Source organism: Elephas maximus, chromosome 12 (assembly GCF_024166365.1).
Source record: "Elephas maximus indicus isolate mEleMax1 chromosome 12, mEleMax1 primary haplotype, whole genome shotgun sequence".
Lineage (NCBI taxonomy): Eukaryota > Metazoa > Chordata > Mammalia > Proboscidea > Elephantidae > Elephas > Elephas maximus.
In genome coordinates, this window is record NC_064830.1 from 40,750,798 (window position 1) to 40,770,136 (window position 19,339).

Consider the following 19,339-nt stretch of genomic DNA (forward strand, 5'->3'; position numbering starts at 1 on the left):
TTCAGCCCTCCACAACTTTATTCATATGTCTTCTGCGCCTGGGTTCCTTGCTTCCCAACTGACCGGTCTACATTCCCCTGCTTATTACTATCTTGCTTCCCATCCTCTTACCCTTCTTTGTTCTTCCAACCCCTAGGCTAGGAGAACAACCCTCACTCTGAGAGCCACCTGGGGATACCATTTGTTTTGAGGGTCTTCTGTCACAGAGTTATTATAGGCAAGAGTTATGTCCACCACTTAGGATAAAACCCATACCTTATATACAGGGCATGGCCTGGTCCCCTGAAGGGCTACACTGTCACAGAGCTTTAACCAACACCCACCCCACAGGAATGAGTCAGACATGGGAGCAGGGTTCCAGGTACATTCCCCCAAAGAGTTCCAAATGCAGACAAAGCAAGTGAAAGGTCATGGAGATCAGAAGGAGCAGCTTCTTGGAGGAGATGACATTTGAACCTTATTTTGACCCAAGAACCTTTTTTTGTTTCCTTCTATAGGTAGGAATAAAATAGAAGGAGGCATATAAGGGAGACATGAAGAGTATGAACAAAGAGATAGTGATAGAAATGTAAGAGGTATTAACAAGTTGAAAAATCTAAAAGGAAGGAGAAAACTCAAGCATATTGGATAGAATATATGAAGAGCAAAGATGGAACAGTCCCTGGGTGGTACAAAATCTTAAGCACTAGGCTACCTAAATAGTTGGAGGTTAAAGTCCATGCAGAAGTACCTCAGAAGAAAGGCCTGGTAATCTCCTTTCCAAAAAATTCAGCTACTGAAATCTCTGTGACACACATAGGGCTGCCATGAGTTAGAGCCAACTCAATGGCAACTCGTAAGCTGATAAGGTAAAAGTCAAGACAGCTTCTAAAACCCAAGATAAAAAATAGCCTGTCATAAAATTAAGTTCTGAGCCTTCCATGGTAGCTTACAGGTGTGGACACCGCATTCCTGTGGATGAGGCTCCATATGGTAGGCATGTGCAGGTACTGAGAACTAGAGCTCAGGGAACAGTCTGGCTGAAGATGAGGAGGTGAGTGTCAAAGGCACACGGATACAGCTGAGGCTCTGAGAGGGAGATGGCCAGGGAAAGTATGCAGAGTGACAAAGATGCTAGTCAAAATGTAGAGCCCTCAAGAGCACTAATTTATAAGAAGCAGGCTGAGCAGGTGGAGAAGGACAAGGAGTATAAGTAACAGAGGCATAAGGACATCCAGAAGGCTGAGGAACTCAGAGACTAAGGAAGGAGAAAAGATCAAGGACGAGAAGCCTCACTTGAACACAACTGATGTCTGCTCCAGTGGCCCCCCTGAAGTTCATCCACCAATCCAATGTCACACTAATCCTCTGAGATTGCAGTTGTGACCATGACATCTGCTTACTCAGAATGCCTCAAAAGATTCTTTACCATCTTAGACTGGCATTAAGGTCCTTCATGAACTGGTTCTCACCAATCTCTCCACCCTCATCCTGTAAATGCTACCACAGAGATTCCCCTGCTCTAGTTAAACTACACTACACTGTTTGCTCAGCATTCTCCCCACTTTCTTGCCACCATTCTTTAATTCACACTGTTCCAACTTCTAGAATGCCTTGACTATTGTCTTTTATTCTTACTGTTCCAACTTCTAGAATGCCTTGACTATTGTATTACGCTGGGTTCTCTAGAGAAGCAAAGCCAGTAAAGTGTGTAAATATATACAGAGAGAGAGATTTATATCAAAGAAATGGCTCACACAGTTGTAGAGGCTGTAATGTCCCAAGTCCTTGGGTCAGGAAAGATGCTTCTCCTGATTCACATAGCCGCAGGGGCTGGTGAACCCAAGACTGACAGGTCAGACAGCGAGGCTGTTGCTCACAGGCTGAGAAGATTGACAAATCCCAAGATCGGCAGGCAAGACCACAGGAAATCTGCTAGATCAAGTCCCAAGAACTGGTGGTCAGACTAACAGGAGCCAGCTGCAGGAACCAGGACTAGCCAAAGCCGCTGAGCCCTGCCTGACCCTCCGCCCACACTGGATGCAAGCCACACACCCAAGGAAACTCCCCTTCAACTGATTGGCTACTCACAGCAGATACCATCATGGGGGTGATCACGTATCAAATCTCAACAGGGAAGTGGTCACAACATTATACATAAACTGCCAAAACACTGAGGATCATGGCCCCAGCCAAGCTGACACACAATCTTAACCATCACAGCTATCTTGCCTGCCAGAGAAGTGGGTGAACACGATCACTTTAGTCTATCTTATGACTCCAGTAGTAAGCCACCCACAGCTAATGTGTACATTAAACCATACTGTGGATAGGCACAGGCAGACAAACCAGCCTCTCCTGTCTACCTTGGGTAGATGTGGGCCCTTTGATGGTCGATAGTCATGATATTCATAGCACGCCCCCTTGGACACGTAGAAGTGTGTAGGTAAGAACCATGGTAATCTGTATGTTTGCTACAATCCCAGAACAGTGGTCCCCCAACAGCTATTTAAAATCCTTGTTGGCTTCTTCATGGGTCTTCGTTGTCTCCCTGGGTAGGAGAAGCCTATTTGGCATTTGCAATCACTGACTCCAGGCTCCTCCGGCTACTGTCTGGAGAAATTGAAGCACTCCTTCAGAGCGTTCGGAGATCTCCCAAGGCAAGGCCCAGTATCAGTGTTAATAAAAAGCAAGTATGACTGCGTTGCTCTCCGCTCCGACACAGCATGGGAATCCTTATCAAACAAACTCCAGCATGGGAGGAGAGGTCACTGTGGATATCCCAGTGCCAACATTCAAGTGCTAATAACTTTACCGCGCAGATTAATTTTAAATGTCAGACAACAGTGCTGTGTAAAGCTAAGGAACTTGGGAAAACGTACGTCGTCAGGCTTCCTGACAACACCAGCACTTTCCGTGTTTGATCACCTGTGGGGTGGGCAGAATCCGAGGAGAAGAGGGCGTTTCTTTAGCAGTCATTGCCCCTGCAATGCAAACATGACGAATCCAGAGTATCTGAACACATCCACCGCCTAGTTTCTCAACCAGGAAAATGGCCGAGCTGATGGTAATGAGATTTTGCACAGAACCACAAGGCTGGGCGTGGCCTGAGACCTTGCCCTGGCTACCAGGTTCCAAGCTCAAACAAATGCTTGTAACTTGGTTAAGATCCCTCGGAAAATAGCATTTGTAATGAGAAGACTGGTCATGCGCAGCTGCCGATCTCGCCGTGGGGCAGGAGGCAGAGCTGGGTCAGGGCTGCTGGGGGTGCTCTGCAAGGTGAGAAAGGGGGCTGCCCCAGCCTAGCGAACGCTTGAAAGGAGGAGGGAGGAGAGGCAGAGGCTGCACGAGAAGCAGGGAGAAGGAGCAGATGCTGCACAAAAAACCCACCCAGGGCTGCCAGGATTGCAATTAAAAATTCACATATTTTGGACTGAAATTCTCATATTTTAGGAGAACTTGGGCAAAACCCTCCTCCCACCAATATTAGCAATGCAAAACTGGCAGTCAAGACAGACCCAAATTATCATCCATTTTGCAAAAAGGATGAAAATTGTATAGCACGGAGTCCAAAATTCTTCAGCAAAAACAATCATTACAGCGCACCTGGCAGCCCTTGGTTCCACCCCCCAGGTTCCAAGGACCCAAGGACCGGTGACAAAGAGGCCCACCCTCTCCCCCACAGAGCTATGGGCTCCAGGTCTGGGACTGACACAGAAGCCACAAGTCACCAGGGACTTGCAGGATTCTCTTTGTTTGAGAGGCACCCTATTTGGATAAACGTGCACATTGAATTCAAGAGGCCCTGGTACTACAGCAGGAAAAAGTGAAATGCCAAACACGAAGAGTGCCAGATCTCCCAACACGAACAGGGTCCCAAGCCTGATGCAACTGGATTGGGTCTCTTATATCTTACGCCAACAAATGAGGTAAAGAAAAGGCCAGGAAGGAAAACAGTGGGCTCCCAGAATTCGAAGGAAAATGAAATCCACAGGAACAGAGTCCAGTATAGGGCTGAGCACTTAACAGCCAATCAATACCTCTGTTGAAGGCTGATGAAAATCTTAGAGGTTCTACCTCCAAAACAGCTCTCAAATACATCTCCCCTCCTTCTTCCCTACTGTCAATCTCCCTACTCCAGCCTCCCTGCTCACTGCCTCCAGAGTGATCTTCCATGAATACCCATCTCATGTTACTGCCATGCTTAAAGGTCCCAAACTGCTGCCACTGCAAACAGGATTAACTTCCAGCCCCAGCCAGGCTCTCTGGGGCCTGGTCCAAGATGGTAGCACCTGCAGGGTTAGACTAAAACACAAAAGGTAGGAAGACAAGAGGGACCTAGCCTTACCAAATAATGAAATGCATTTTGCATACAAATATCATCTTTATAAAAGGAATAGAAATATAAATACAAGTATAATATAAATATAACTAAATTCTGAGTTCCAAGCAGCATATTGTAAGAACCACTGGAGTCTTGTAATTACAGGACCGAGGATGGGATGGGCATGATCCAATTTCAGTCTGACAAAGGTGCAGGAGTCATGTTCGTAAACCGAATGCACACAGCAGGAGCTGCTGGGCTGGCATCAGGATTTGCAGCAAGCGCCTGTCTCTCTAATCAGGGTAGCAAGGCTCCCAAGGAGCAGCTGAAGGGGGCAGGAGCATCAGCTCTGAACTCATACATCTTAGGTTCAAGCCTCTGAACTCATAATTCCCAGGTATAAGACCTCAGTTTCCTCACCTGTAAAGTGGCATAATAATAGTACCTACTTCATAGGTTTATTGGGAGATTTAAATGAGGTAATTGGCACAAAGCATTTAGCATGCTGCCTTAAGACTCAATAAATCTTATCTACTGTTTTTAGAATTAGAAGACCATGACCAAAGAAGTGAAAAATCTTACCCAAGGTCAGAAGGTGAGCTGGTGTTAGGGCTAGGGACACAACTCTGGTCTCCAGATCCCCCATCCAAGGCTTCTTCCCCACACCAGGCTCCTTTCCTTGGCTGCAGAGTCTATAGCAGAAATATTACATCAGGAGCCAGAAGATAATAAACCTAATTGGGCCATTAGGACCAGTCACTTCCCTCTACATCGAGCCTTTGGGGGACATTTCGGGTGATCAATATAATAAATAACATTGCATAGTCTGAGGCACCTCTCAAGGGAGCATCTTGGAAACCAAGAACAGAAAGAGGTTGAGATCATAAGAAGATATTCAGAGAGGAAGCAAGATCTCCCAGCATTACTGAGGTTCCCCCTTGCCTACCTTGCCTTGCTTTGTGTCAGACGCTGGGGGACGGAAGAGGGATACCAAACAAGGACAGGTAACCCGGCTGTTTCAAGTTTTGTAGTTGGAGGTTTTTGTTTTCCAAGGTATATTTCCCAGTCATGCAACCAATGCACAGTTATGGTTCACAGGTAATAGTCGTAAGGCCTTGGTGATTCCAGCTCTGAATAGAGGCTTTCTTCTCTCCAAGGAGAACCTTAAATGCCTGAGAAAATCTCACCAGAGCCCAGGAACCCTTTCAATGGTAGTCCTCAACCCCAAAGGCATTCACCTGCTTGCCGTCTTTCAGAACCATGCAGAAATATCTGTCCTGGATAAATGTTCCTCTGGCTCCCTAGAATAACACAGGGATGACTTTGAGTTCAAAGGGCATAGGTTGAACTTACAGAACCAGTTCAGTGGGAGAAGGATGTTTCCTCTGGGAATCCCTAGCAAGTCAAAGAGCTGGCCAATACATCAGAAAATCAGAAGTTCCCAAAGGTTTCCTAAGATTTCACTGCAGGTCATGGCCATGACCTCGGGGTACACACTGGAGGTTTTGAGAAGCTGGGTCACACACAGATCCACCGATGGCTCCAGGGCGTGTGCTGCCCACATGACAATGAAAGTGAAATCATTGAACCAATAACCTTTGGGTGTTTCGTGCTGGTGGGGATATTCAATGGTGTGTACAGTAGCTGCTATGCCAGCTACTTTTGCCAAAGGAAGAAAATATTGTAAGTGTGGTCTCCAATCAGTAGCCTCCTGATTGGAGCATTGGTACTTTCATCTGGTGACCACAAAGTCTTCAGATATGAAGTGTTGCGGTATCGAACCCACAGGCAGAGAAGCCATCATCCAGTACCAAATAAGGCAGCTCACAGCCGTGCAGAGAGGTACTGAAGGGATGCAAGCTCCTTAGCAGTACAATGACAAAGGTTGAGTACATCAAAGGACCTTTGACCAAGGGCATAAGTAGGGACAGAGAACTTTCTCCAGGTCAAAACTCCAAAATCCAGAGCTGACCAGACGAGAACAGTGCAGGACCTCCAGGAGAAATAAAGAATGGTAACTAGACAAGAGCAAAGATTATCTAAGTGAGAAGGAATGAAAATTAGTAACAGAACACAATATGTTATCGTTTGTTACATTAATCGTGCTTATATTCCCTGTTTGGTAACCACTTCTAGCTCTTTCTCTATTATCTCTGCTAATATCTTCACTGAAGGTACTTCTCCACATACTGTTATTGTAAACAGAGGCTTGGGCAAGCCCTGTCATCACTATAGGACACTGTTCCCAGATTAGACAAAGCCAGGTGCCTGGCCTTCTTAGAGGAAACCTACCCTAAGACAGAGAATTTCTATCTGAGAGTCCTCCATTACCCACTCACCAGGAGCCTGCTCATACATCCGTGAGTGCACATGGCAGTGATGATAACCACATACACCACCGGGGAGGAACTCTCACCTAAATCGCATTGCAGGCCTCCTGCCCCACCGCAGGTGCCTAACGTACCATGAATGTCTCTGGAACCTTCCTGTGAGCCCCATGTGTGAACATGACAGCCTCCCGGGGAGAAAATGAAGCCAAGCAGCTGAGAACAGACCTTAAGGCACTGGTTCCTTTGTTATTCCCCAGAATATAAAAGAAGCAACCCTCTGAATGCCATCCCCTGAAAGCATCAGGCAAGGGGGTCCAGGGTGGTTTGGGGTCTGTCTGTGTGCCTGTGTGTGCATATATGTGGCTGTGTATGCCTGTTTTATACCTGTGTGTGTACATATGTGTGCCTGTGAGTGCCTGTGCGTGTGCCTGTATATGCGCCTCTATGTGGCTGTATGTGCTTATGTCTATGCCTCTGTGTGCCTGTGTGCATGCCTGTGTGTGTGCCTGTGTGCCTGTGTGTGCCTGTTTGTGCCTGTGTGTGCCTGTGTGCCTGTGTGTGCCTGTTTGTGCCTGTGTGTGCCTGTGTGTGTGTCTACGTGTGCCTGTTTGTACCTGTGCGTGCACCTGTGTGTGTCTGTGTGTGTGCCTGTGTTGGCCTGTTTGTACCTGTGTGTGCACCTGTGTCTGCCTGTGTGCCTGTGTCTGTGCCTGCCTGTTTGGACCTGTGTTTGCACCTGTGTATGCACCTATGTGTAACTGTGTGTACCTGTGTGGGCCTGTGTGTACCAGCCTTTGAGGCTTTGTTTGCACCGCTCTGTGACTGTGGGAGCCATTTAGGCCATACCTGTCTCTACCCCTGTCTGCCCTCTACTTCCCATCTCTAGGTCCCAGACTCTGTCTCTGAGCCTGGGCCTCTGGGCTTGTCGCTGTCCAAGCCTGAACATAGCCATGACCCTGCCCATGGGTCCCTAGGGCACAGCTATGTCTGCGTAAAGTGATGGCTACCCCTGGAATTATGATTGTCTCGTTATACTTGCGGTTGTTTCTGGCTCTGTCTTGGTGATGCTCTCTGTCCATGGGAGTGATATTCAGAATATTTAACAACCGATAGAGCACCAACCATCAAACAGGTGCTAATCATGACTAACTGGAATGGATACACTGGGGCATTTCAGCTGGTTTGTAGTGACGTATAATCATGAAAGTGTTTTATTTTTTTCCAATCACTGCCTCCAACCATGCTGTCAAAACCTTTCCCTGCCACTTAATGACATCTTGAGTGGATCCCATTGCTCTGCAGTCACTCAGTTATTGAAAGTCTGGTCCAGCCTGCAGGCTCGTATCTGATTGAAACCCCAGAGCAGACAGGCTGATGGCAGCCTGGCCAGAGAGGGAGGGAGCGTGGTCCTCTCTCACTCCTTCTCCCACTCTCCCTTCCTGAAGCAGGGAGGGAACTAGGAGACCAATTACATACCTGGTCACCTGTGGCAATGGGGTGGAGTCCCTGGTTTTTTCCTGGCTCTGTATGGCTTCCTTGGCCTTGGGGTGGCTGCAGTGTGGAGTTGGTGGGGAGATGGTGCCTGCGGTTTCCTTGGGGCTGTGTCCAGCTTCCTGGCAACTCCCTCCAACACTGAGGACAGCTGCTTTTGGCCCCAGCGCTGTCCACACCCTCCCCTCCCCCTGAGGGCATCCCTGAACTATGGCAGCAGCCACGTGGGCAGCCCTATGGCCCCACATCCTAATCTCTGTGCTCCTTCCCAGGGCAGCCCCATGGCCCCACATCCTAATCTCTGTGCTCCTTCCCAGGGCAGCCCCGTGGCTCTACATCCTAATCTCTGGGCTCCTTCCCAGGGCAGCTGCATGGCCCTGCATCCTAATCTCTGTACTCCTTCCCAGAGCAGCCCCGTGGCCCCACATCCTAATCTCTGGGCTCCTTCCCAGGGCAGCCCCATGGCCCCACATCCTAATCTCCGTAAGCCTTCTGAGGGCAGCCTATGGCCCCGCATCCTAATCTCTGTGTTCCTTCCCAGGGCAGCCCCATGGCCCCACATCCTAATCTCTGTGTTCCTTCGCAGGGCAGCCCCATAGCTCCACATACTAATCTCTGTGCTCCTTCCTAAGGCAGCCCCATGGCCCCACATCCTAATCTCTGTGTTCTTCCCAGGGCAGCCCCGTGGCCCCACATCCTAATCTCTGTGCTCCTTCCCAGGGCAGCCCCAAGGCCCCACAACCTAATCTCCATGCTTCTTCCCAGGGAGCCATAGGAACCCTCGAGGCCTCCTTTCCTAACCTCAGAAGGCTCAAGGGAACAGCCCCCTGCTCTCATCCTCTTCCTGCAAGGCACACTTCCTCAACCCCCAGGTCCCAAACTTGCTGTCAGCCCTGTCCTTCAGAAATCTCCAGGGAAGAAGCAGGCACCAGACTCTCTGGCCAGGTAGATGCTGAAAGTATGAGGGGCTCAGGTTGAGTTCTCCCAGGACCCCTCTTACAGCACTCTGCAGTGCCAATTACCAAGCACCAAGGGGCTAGCACCTCAACCCCACCCCAAGCGATTCTCTGGGAGGTCTTTCTCACTTAGCTCTGGGGAGGGAGTGGGCAGCAGAAGGGAAGGGAAGCCTTGCTACAAACCCTGCACCCTCCTGTCAACTTGAACAAAGCCCCCTCTCACCCTTACCTGTCTTGGTTGATAGGAAGGGAAGATGGAGGTGGGGGGGGCAGTCAGTTGATGGTGCTGTTGGGAACAGGGTCTGTTCTCCCCTGAGGGAGATGTCTGGCCCCCACTGCTGGCAATATTCTTCTTTAGAATAAGGGGTGCTCAGCCCTTCTTTGACCTAAGCTTTGGACCAAGCTAACAATTTGGGGAAAACCCATGCCTAATCAAGTTCCCTGTGACTGTATCTTTGTCTATTCCCCTGCATGTAACAGTTTTTGTAGCTGTATCTCTCCCCTGTTGCTGATTCCAAGCTATCTTCAACTGAGGTCTGAGATTCTGTCTCAGTCTTCATTTCAGGTATCAGTGATGCTTTCTTTCTGTCTAATGAGGAGCTTTCTTTGTGCCTGCAGCCATGGTCCAGGGCCCAGGGTAGCATGTCTGTAACTGTGTCTCCATGACAGCACTTCTCTGCCCAGGCCTGCACCCAGCCTAATGGGGGCTCTGTCTCTTCGGGAGCAGCCTTTTCTGACTCCTCTAGCTGTCTTGGCTGCCCCTTCTCTGGACCCTTATTGTCCTTAGACTATAAAATTTAGATCCCAATGATAAACTAGTTGGCCTTCCCAATCTACGAGCCCATGACTGGGGTGTGTGTGTGTGTGTGTGTGTGTGTGTGTGTGTGTGTGTGTGTGTGTGTGTGTGTGTGTGCATGGGCGTGTGTTCTTCCCATAAGTTCTGGGTGGGCAGGGTCCTGTCAGTGCCCCCTTGCTTCCCACTCCTGGCCACATCCTGAAGGTGCCCTGTCAATACTGTCAATGTATAGGACCCAAGGTGACTTTGTGTTGGTGGCCCTGGTCAGTGCGGGCCTTTTGGCAGGGACAGCTCATGTGGACCCTGGAGGGGACAGTAACAGGCTGTTAGGTCACACAGCATGTCAGTGGCCAAGGCAGGATGGTCAGAGGAGGGCCTTTTCTCCCACTTAGCTCTTTTGTCTAACTGCGTGGACTAAAGAAAAAGCTTTAGAAAAATCAGTTCAAAGAGTAGATAGATTTTTCTCTCCTCTCTCACTCCTCTCCTTTTTTTTTTAAGAAGAGGTAATATGTCCCTTACCTTCCTTTAGTTTACAAAGATTTTATTCCTAAGTGAATTATGAATAATTAAAAGTCAACTCCATTTGTTCTATATTGTTGTTAATTGAAAAAATTAAAGATGCATAGGCTGCAACCTCTGGGTGGCCCCGGGGAAGCCGGTGGACAGCTCGGGAGGGCTGTGTAGGCGCCTCCCAGGCCCGCTGCCAGCTTCCTTCCCTCTGAGTGCGCCTTGGCCTACCGCCGTACGCACTTTCTCTGCCTGTCCTCACCACTTCCCACCAAGAGCACTGAGGGAATAATGTAATTTCTTACCCTAATGCACATTTCTCTCTTGCTCATTTAAGAACCAGGAGGTGAAAGGAGTGTATTAATCACTCAGGCAACAAGGAACATTGTTCTCATTTCTCTTGAGTGTCCTCTCAGGATGACCAGGACCCCAGAAGCCAGGGTGACTGGTGCGTGTGGGAGGTGATGTCTTCTAGGGACACCATATAAAGTCTAAATCTGATCGTAAGACTAGTCACACTACCCAGCACTACCTCCCACAGGTAACAGGCACAGACCTGGAGCTCAAGAAACCAAGGTCCATGTCTTCTCCCTCAAAACTTAGCCTGGTGTGTTCCCACTCAACTTGGTAGGACTTCATCTGGCCCCTATGACCCTCCCTTCTTCCTCTGAAGTTCTCTATATCCTTGTCTGCTTGGGCTCATCAGACCACACCTGCTGCCTCAAAAATTATTTGTTGAATGAGTGAATGATGTTCACAGGCTGGGTTAACACTTGTGAAGCCCAAGCAAAGTTAGGAGTTGCATTAGGCAAGGTAGGCTAATTGCTGTAACAAACAACCCCAAATCGCAATGGCTTAATACACTGAGTGTTTATCTCTCAATTACCACTGGTGCAATAGTCTACTGCCCTCCTGAGCTGTGGTTCTGCTCAAGCAGCAACTCAGAGTCCCAGGGTCCTTCCTTCTTGCAGCCCACCCTACCCTCTATTTGTTGCTTGGAGAGCTGTCCATTCAGCTGGTGGATAGGGAAAGAGAATGGAGGCCCACCTGCCATGCTTTGCCATCATGTCTGCCCTCTCCTCCTGGTGAAAGGCCCCACCACCAAGGCTCTCCAGGGGGCTCTTTCTTCCAGATCTCCCCATCTGTCCTGTTTAGAATGAGCTCTTGAAATGCCTTGTCCTGTAGGCATCTTTAAGGATGATTGCCCTAATTCAGTCTTGGTCTGAGGAGGGCTTCTCCAACATGCTCCATCTGAATAGCCTACCATGGACATGGTATAAGCTATTGGGGCTGAAGAGACACCCAGGCCATGAAGGAGAGGAACTGGCTGGGACTTAGGTTCCCGTTTGAGCTGGGCTTCCAGTCTTTTGTCTGGTGCACCTTTACTTAGTGGGCAGAAGGGCTTTTTCCAAACTCCTCACCCCAAGGGCCAAGCTGACATGTCCCTGCAAGGGTGAGCAACCCCTTCCAGACAGGCCCAGAATAGGGCTCATCCCCTGGGAAAATTGCCCGGTTTGAGTTTTGCTTGTTTTCATTTTAGACAGTTCAGTGAGGGGAGGAGTTGAGAATTCACATCCAGAAACCCAGGGAGAGCCACATTCTAATTAGTTGCTTTTTGCCTTGGTTTGTGAGCAGTTCTTGCACGTGCTCACACCTTGCTGTGAGCGCGACTTTGTACATTTGTCTCCCCCACCTCTAATGTTTCCAGGATCCAATTTCCATGGCAATAAATAAATAAAATGTTTTCGTTGAATACAAACCTACTCCCTGCAAGAGGCCGGGGCAGCGCATAAACTATGAAAAATTAGTTTTCTGTGTCAAAGCAGTCAGTTCTTAATCTGCACACTTTCTCCTTCCCCACAGTCTGACTTGATCACGTGGAAATAAAACCACAGCCTCATCTCAGGAAGGTGTTCACTCCCAGAGGTTCACACACTAATAAGCCTCAGCCTTAGAGAAACGCACGCACATGGCAAAAATCAGCGCCGCCCAGGGCCTGGAGAGAAGCAGGCAGCAGGAGTCCTGAGGGGCAAGAATGGGGCTCCAGCAGCTTCCCTGGAGCGAAGTCCCTAGATGGCGCAAACGATTAGCCATTGGACTACTGGCCAAAAGACTGGTAGTTCAAACCCATCCAGAGGCACCTCAGAAGACAGGCCTAGGCCAACATGAGCAGTGCTTCACACCAACCCCAATGCCAGTGTTTCCTCCACAGCTCTCGTGTCTCCCAGACAGATGCCAGGAAGCAGCTGCCTTCATCCTGTCTCCCCCCTTGCCTCTCAGACTGGCAGTGCTGTCACACAGTGCCAGGCTGACCTGTGGATGCCACAGCTTTGGGTCAACACATTTTAGGCAAGCTCTGGGGGTGTCCCCACCTCCTTCAGAGGGTTGAGCCCCTACCTGCATGACTTCACAGGGCCATGGGAAGAGAAGAGGGGTGGTTTTAGGGCATAATCACTGTACCATTCAATGCAGATCATAAGACTTGGATAATGATAGTTGAATATGAGCTATTTGCAAGTCTGCTTTAGTTCAAATACTTATGGAGCAAGTGTAGTCCTATTGGTTTGAATCAATCAACCACCATTGACAAGTATCTATGGTACACCCACCCTCCTAAGAAGAGTGGGGTGAGGTAGAAATAAAGATATTGCCCCACTCTCAAAGAGCTTAGTCTAGCTAAGTAGACTTGATGTGCACCTGAAAAATGAGATAAAATAACAGCAAGAAAAGCCCAAATTTTTTTTAAAAAGCCCAAACGAAAAGTTTAAGGGAGACAGAAAGTAAAAGTATAGCAATAGCTACCATTCCCGGAATGCACGCCCACACTGTACCACAAAGATCTTTAATCTTTGCAACAACTTTCTGAAATAGGTGTTATTATTATCATCTGCGTTTCACAGTGAGAAAACTCATGCTTGGAGAGGTTAAGTGATTTTCCTGAGGTTACACAGCCAGTAAATGATAGAGTCGAAATTGAAATTCTATTCAATTGATTGTGCTCCTTACCACTGAGCCATCCCAAAGAGCATGTGCCAGGGGAGAGGAGACTCAGAGGCAGACCTCAGGGCAACATAAAGAAGACATTGCTAATATCTCAGGTTTCCCAACAATGGGATATGCTTAATGTTGAGTAAATGAGCCCCCTGCCCATGGAAAGATTTAGAGACTGCAGGTCCTGGTTGGTGAGAAGAATCTGGTCCTGGAAGGGAAATGCTGCAGTTGTTAGGGAGGTGGAATTGAAAGGGCTATAACTTGATTAAGTGGAAAGGACAGGAAGCTGGAAAATGTCTTGGCAAAGATGCAGAGGTAGGGTCAAGGGTGCATCTGGAGGGTAGAAAGTAAAGCTGATTGGCTGAAGCAAAAACTCCACACTGGTAAAATCTCTCCTGGCGATAGACAAAGCATTGCAAGGCACTGGGGTTGGGTTAAGGGGACTGGTTATTAGAAGTGGCCAGGAAGAAGTAGGGGAGGGCGTTGAGTACCACATTCTAGGAAGAATCAGGGTATAAAGATAGAGAACTCGGTTTCTGTCTTTCAGATTAAGACGCCAGCCATCTAGATCAAGAGCCAAGAGGCCAAGTCACCAGACAGCAGAAACTGAGGAGCAAGACTCAGGCTGGGGGTCCTTGGAAATGCTTCTGGCTGCAAGGCCAATGTCATGAGTGTCCTTACATCCACATGTTCTCAGTTACCCAGTGCTGCCTTAACAAAAAATACCACAAGTGGGTGGCTTTAAGGAACAGAAATTTCTTTTCTAACAGTTCAGGTTAGAAGTCCAAACTCAGGGTGTGGCTCTAGTGGGAGGTTTTTTTTTTTATTATTATTTTATTTATTTATTTATTTTTATTTTATATTATCTTATTTTATTTTATGTCTATTTCAGCTTCTAGTAGCTGGCAACCTGGCATTCCTGTGCTTGTAGATACATCTGCCAGGTGTCTGTCTTTGTGTAGCATCTTCCCCCGTGTGTCTCTATTTGCTCTTTTTATAACTCAGAAGTGATTAGGCCAGGACTCACCCTGCTCTAAGGAGCCCTGGTAGAGAGAAATGGTTAGGCGTTCAGTGGCTAACCGAAAGATTGGCGTTTCGAAGATGTGGTGATCTGCTCCCATAAAGACTAAATAAAACCAAACCCATTGCCATCGAGTAGATTTTGACTCATAGCAACCCTATTGGACAGAGAAAAACTGCCCCATAGAGTTTCCAAGGAGTGCCTGGTGGATTTGAATTGCTTACCTTTTGGTTAGCAGCAGTAGCACCTAACAACTACGCCACCAGGGTTTCCTAGGAAACCTCATGGGGAAGTTTTACACTGTCCTATAGGGTCACTATGAGTAGAAATCTACTGGAGAGCACACAACAACACCCTACTCTGGTATGGCCTCATTAAAGTAACAAAAGAAAACAGATTTCCAAATGGGATCACATCCACAGGTACAAGGGTCAGGGCTTCAATATGGATTTGAGGGAGACGGGGGCCTACAATTCAATCCATACAGCACAACAAAGCCCTAGAAGCATGAATAGACCCTGAGACCAGAACGCCCCGTCCAATTCAGAGCACAGCGACATGGCACCTCTCCCAGAACATTCATCTGGGCAGAGATAAGAAAACTGCAGAAAATAATATGCCCTTTGCCATTTTCTACAAAATGGCTTCACTAATTCACTTGTAAAAAGACGGAGAGGAAGGAATACGGGCCAATTCTGAGGGCTAACTCCCTTTATTCTCAAATAGTTGTTATTGTTAGGTGTCATTGAGTTGGTTCCAACTCACAGTGACCCTATGTACAACAGAACAAAACAGTGCCCAGTCCAGTGCCATCCTTACAATTGTTGCTATGTTTCAGTCCATTGTAGCCACTGTGTCAGTCCATCTCCTTGAGGGTCTTCCTCTTTTTTGCTGAACTTCTACTTTACCAAGCATGATGTCCTTCTCCAGGAACTAGTCCCTCCTGATAACATGTCCAAAGTACATAATACAAAGTCTCACCATCCTCACTTCCAAGGAACACTCTGGGGCTATACTTCTCCCAAGACAGATTTATTCATTCTTCTGGCAATCCATGGTGTGTTCAATTTTCTTCACCAACACCATAATGCAAAGGCATCAATTCTTCTCTGGTCTTCCTAATGCTTTCACGTGCATATGAGGTGATTGAAAAGATCACGACTAGGGTCAGATAAACCACAGTCCTCAAGATGACATCTTTGCTTTTTAACACTTTAACCCTTTCATTCTTCAATTACGTTCTGCTTTGAATTTTGTGTTGATACCGTGTGCTTTAATTAATTGAAGCATACTGAATCATTGTGGCACATGCCCATTTCTTCAGTTCCAAACAGTCATAAAGGCTACCGCCTTGCAGCAACATGAACTGTCAGTGGGAAAGCAGCTTCCCAATAAACCCCACAGGCTGAAAAATAAGTGGTCACTATACATACTGCTGGGTATGAAAGTGTTTTAACAAGACCTTTTGCAGCAGATTTGCCCAATGCAGTATATCATCTGATTTCTTGGCTGCTGCTCCCATGGACATTGATTGTGGATCTGAGCAAAATGAAATCCTTGATGTCAACATTTTCTCCACTTATCATGATATTGCTTATGGGTTCAGTTGTGATGATTTTTGTTTTTTTTATGTTAAGGTATAATCCATACTGAAGGCTATAGTCTTTGAACTTTATCAGGAAGCGCTTTAAGTCCTTTTCACTTTCAGCAAGTGCGGTGGTTAAGATTGTGTATCAACCTGCCTGGGCCATGATTCTCAGGGTTTTGGCAGTCATACAATGTTGTGACCACTTCCCTGTTGAGACTTGATATATGATCACCCCCACGATTGGATATGCTGTGAGTTGTCAATCAGTTGAAAGGGAGTTTCCTTGGGCGTGTGGCCTGTATCGAATGTAAGCAGACATTCTGGCAAGGCCTAGGGGCTTTTTGCACATGCTAGATCCTGCAGCTGGATCCTGTACATCTGACCTCCGGTTCATGGGACTTGAGCTAGCAGCTTATCTGCTGATCTTGGGATTCATTGATCTTTACGGCCTGTAAGAGACCTGCTCTCTGACCTGCTGATCTTGGGTTCGCCAGCCCCTGTGGCTACATACATCAGGAGAAGCCTCTATCCTGCCACACAAATTTAGGACATTCCAGCCTCTGCAGCTGCATGAGCCATTTTCTTGGTATAATTCTCTTCCCGTGTATATATTTCTACGCTTTGCTGATTTCGCTTCTCTAGAGAACCCAGCCTAAGACAAGAAGCAAGGTTGTGTCATCCGCATATCTCAGGTTGTTAATGAGTCTTCCTCCAGTCCTGATGCCACGTTCTTCTTCATATAGTCCAGCTTCTCAGATTATTTGCTCAGCACACTGATAGAATAAGTATGGTGAAAGGATACGACCCTGACACACACCTTTCCTGATTTTAAACCATGTAGTATCCCCTTGTTCTGTTTGCATGACTGCCTCTTAGTCGATGTACAGGCTCCACGTAAGCATGATTAAGTGTCCTGGAATTCCCATTCTTTGCAATGTTATCCATAATTTGTTATGGTCCACAGAGTTGAATGCCTTTGCATAGTCGATAAAACACCATTCTGGTAGTCTCTCTCTGCTTTCAGCTAAGATCCATCTGACATCAGCAATGATATCCCTGGTTCCACTACCTCTTCTGAATCCAGCTTAAATTTCTGGCAATTCCTTGTTGATGTACTGGTGCAACCTTTTTTTGTGTGTGTGTGCTTTAAGTGAAACTCTACAGTCCACATTAGTTTCTCACACAAAAATTTATACACACATTGTTATGTGACTCTAGTTGCTCTCCCTATAATATGACAGTACACTCCTTCTTCCCATCCCAGATTTCCCACGTCCATTCAACCGGCTCTTGTCCATTTTTGCCTTCTCATATCACTTCTGGACATTTAGTCTCATGCATCTATTTGAGCTAAGAAGTACACTCTTCGTGAGTATCATTTTATACCTTATACTCCAGTCTTTGTCTGAAGAGTTGCCTTTGGGAATGGTTTCAGTTCTGTGCTAAGAGAGTCTGGGGTCACGTCTTCTGTGGTCCCTCCAGTCTTGGTCAGACCATTAAGTCTGGTCTTTTTACTAGAATTTGAGTTCTGCACCCCACTTTTCTCCTGTTCCATCAGGGACTTTCTGTTGTATTCCCTATCAGGGTGGTCATTGGTGGTAGCTGGACACCATCTAGTTCTTCTGGTCTCAGGCTGATGGAGTCTCTGGTTTATGTGGCCCTTTCTGTTTCTTAAGCTAATATTTTCCTTGTGTCTTTGGTGTTCTTCATTCTCCTTTGCTCCAGGTGGGTTGAGACTAATTGACGCATCTTAGATGGTCGCTCCCTAGCTTTTAAGACCCCAGACCCCACTCTCCAAAGTGTGATGCAGAACATTTTCTTAATACACTTCATTATGCCAATTGACCTAGAAGTTCCCTGAAACAATGGTCCCGGGCCCCAACCCCTGCTATTCTGTCCCTCAAAGTGTTTGGTTGTATTCAGAAAACTTCCTTTGCTTTTGGTTTAGTCCAGTTGTGCTGACTTCCCCTGTATTGTGTGTTGTTCTTTCCTTCACCTAAGATAATTCTTGTCTAGTATCTATCTAGTTTGTGAACACCCCAACCCTCCCTCCCCACCTCGTAACCATCGAAGCATGTATTCTTCTGTGTTTAAACCTTTTCTTGAGTTCTTATAATAGTGGTCTCAAACAATATTTGTCCTTTTGTGACTAATTTCACTCAGCAGAATGCCTTCCAGATTCATCCATGTTATGAGATGTTTCAAGGATTCATCATTATTCTTTATCGTTGCGTAATATTCCATTGTGTGAATTTGTTGATCCATTCATCCATTCATAGGCACCTAGGTTGCTTCCATCTTTCTGCTATTGTGAACGGTGCTGCAGTGAACATGGGTGTGCATGTATCTATTCATGGGCTCTTATTTCTCTAGGATATATTCCAAGGAGTGGGATTGCTGGATTGTATGGAACTTCTATTTCCATACAACTTTTTAAGGAAGCACCAAATCGATTTCCAAAGTGGCTGTGCCATTTTACATTCCCACCAGCAGTGTATAAGTGTTCCAGTCTCTCTACAACCTCTCCAACATTTATTATTTTCTGTTTTTTGGATTAATGCTAGCTTTGTTGGGGTGAAATGGTATTTCATTGTAGTTTTGATCTGCATTTCTCTAATGGCTAATGGTTGTGTGCATTACCTCCTGTATCTGGTAGCCGCCTAAATGTCTTCTTTGGTGAAGTGTCTGTTCATAGCCTTTGCCCATTTTTTAATGGGGTTATTTGTCTTTTTGTTATAGAGGTTTTGAAATATCTTGTAGATTTTAGAAATTAGAGGCTGATCGGATTTGTCGCAGCCAAAAATTTTTCCCCAGTCTGTAAGCTGTCTTTTTACTCTTTTGATAATGCCTTTGGATGAGAATAAGTGTTTGATTTTTAGGAGCTCCCAGTTGTCTAGTTTCTCTTTTGTTGATTGTGCATTGTTAGTAATGTTTTGTCTTCTGTTTATGCCATATATTAGGGTTTCTAGTGTTGTCCCTATTTTCTTCCATGATCCTTATCATTTTGGGTTTTAAGTCTTTAATTCATTTTGAGTTACTTTTTGTACATGGTGTGAGGTATGGGTCTTGCTTCATGCTTTTGCAGATGTATATGCAGCTATGCCAGCACCATTTGTTAAAGAGACTGTCTTTACCCATTTAATGGACTTTAGGCCTGTGTCAAATATCAGCTGCTCATAGGTGGATGAATTTATGTCTGTATTCTCAATTCTGTTCCATTGGTCTATGTATCTGCTGTTATACCAGTACCAGGCTGTTTTGACTACCATAGCAGTATAATAGGCTCTAAAACCAGGTAGTGTGAGGCCTCCCACTTTGTTCTTCAGTAGTGGTTTACTTATCTGAGGCCTCTTCCC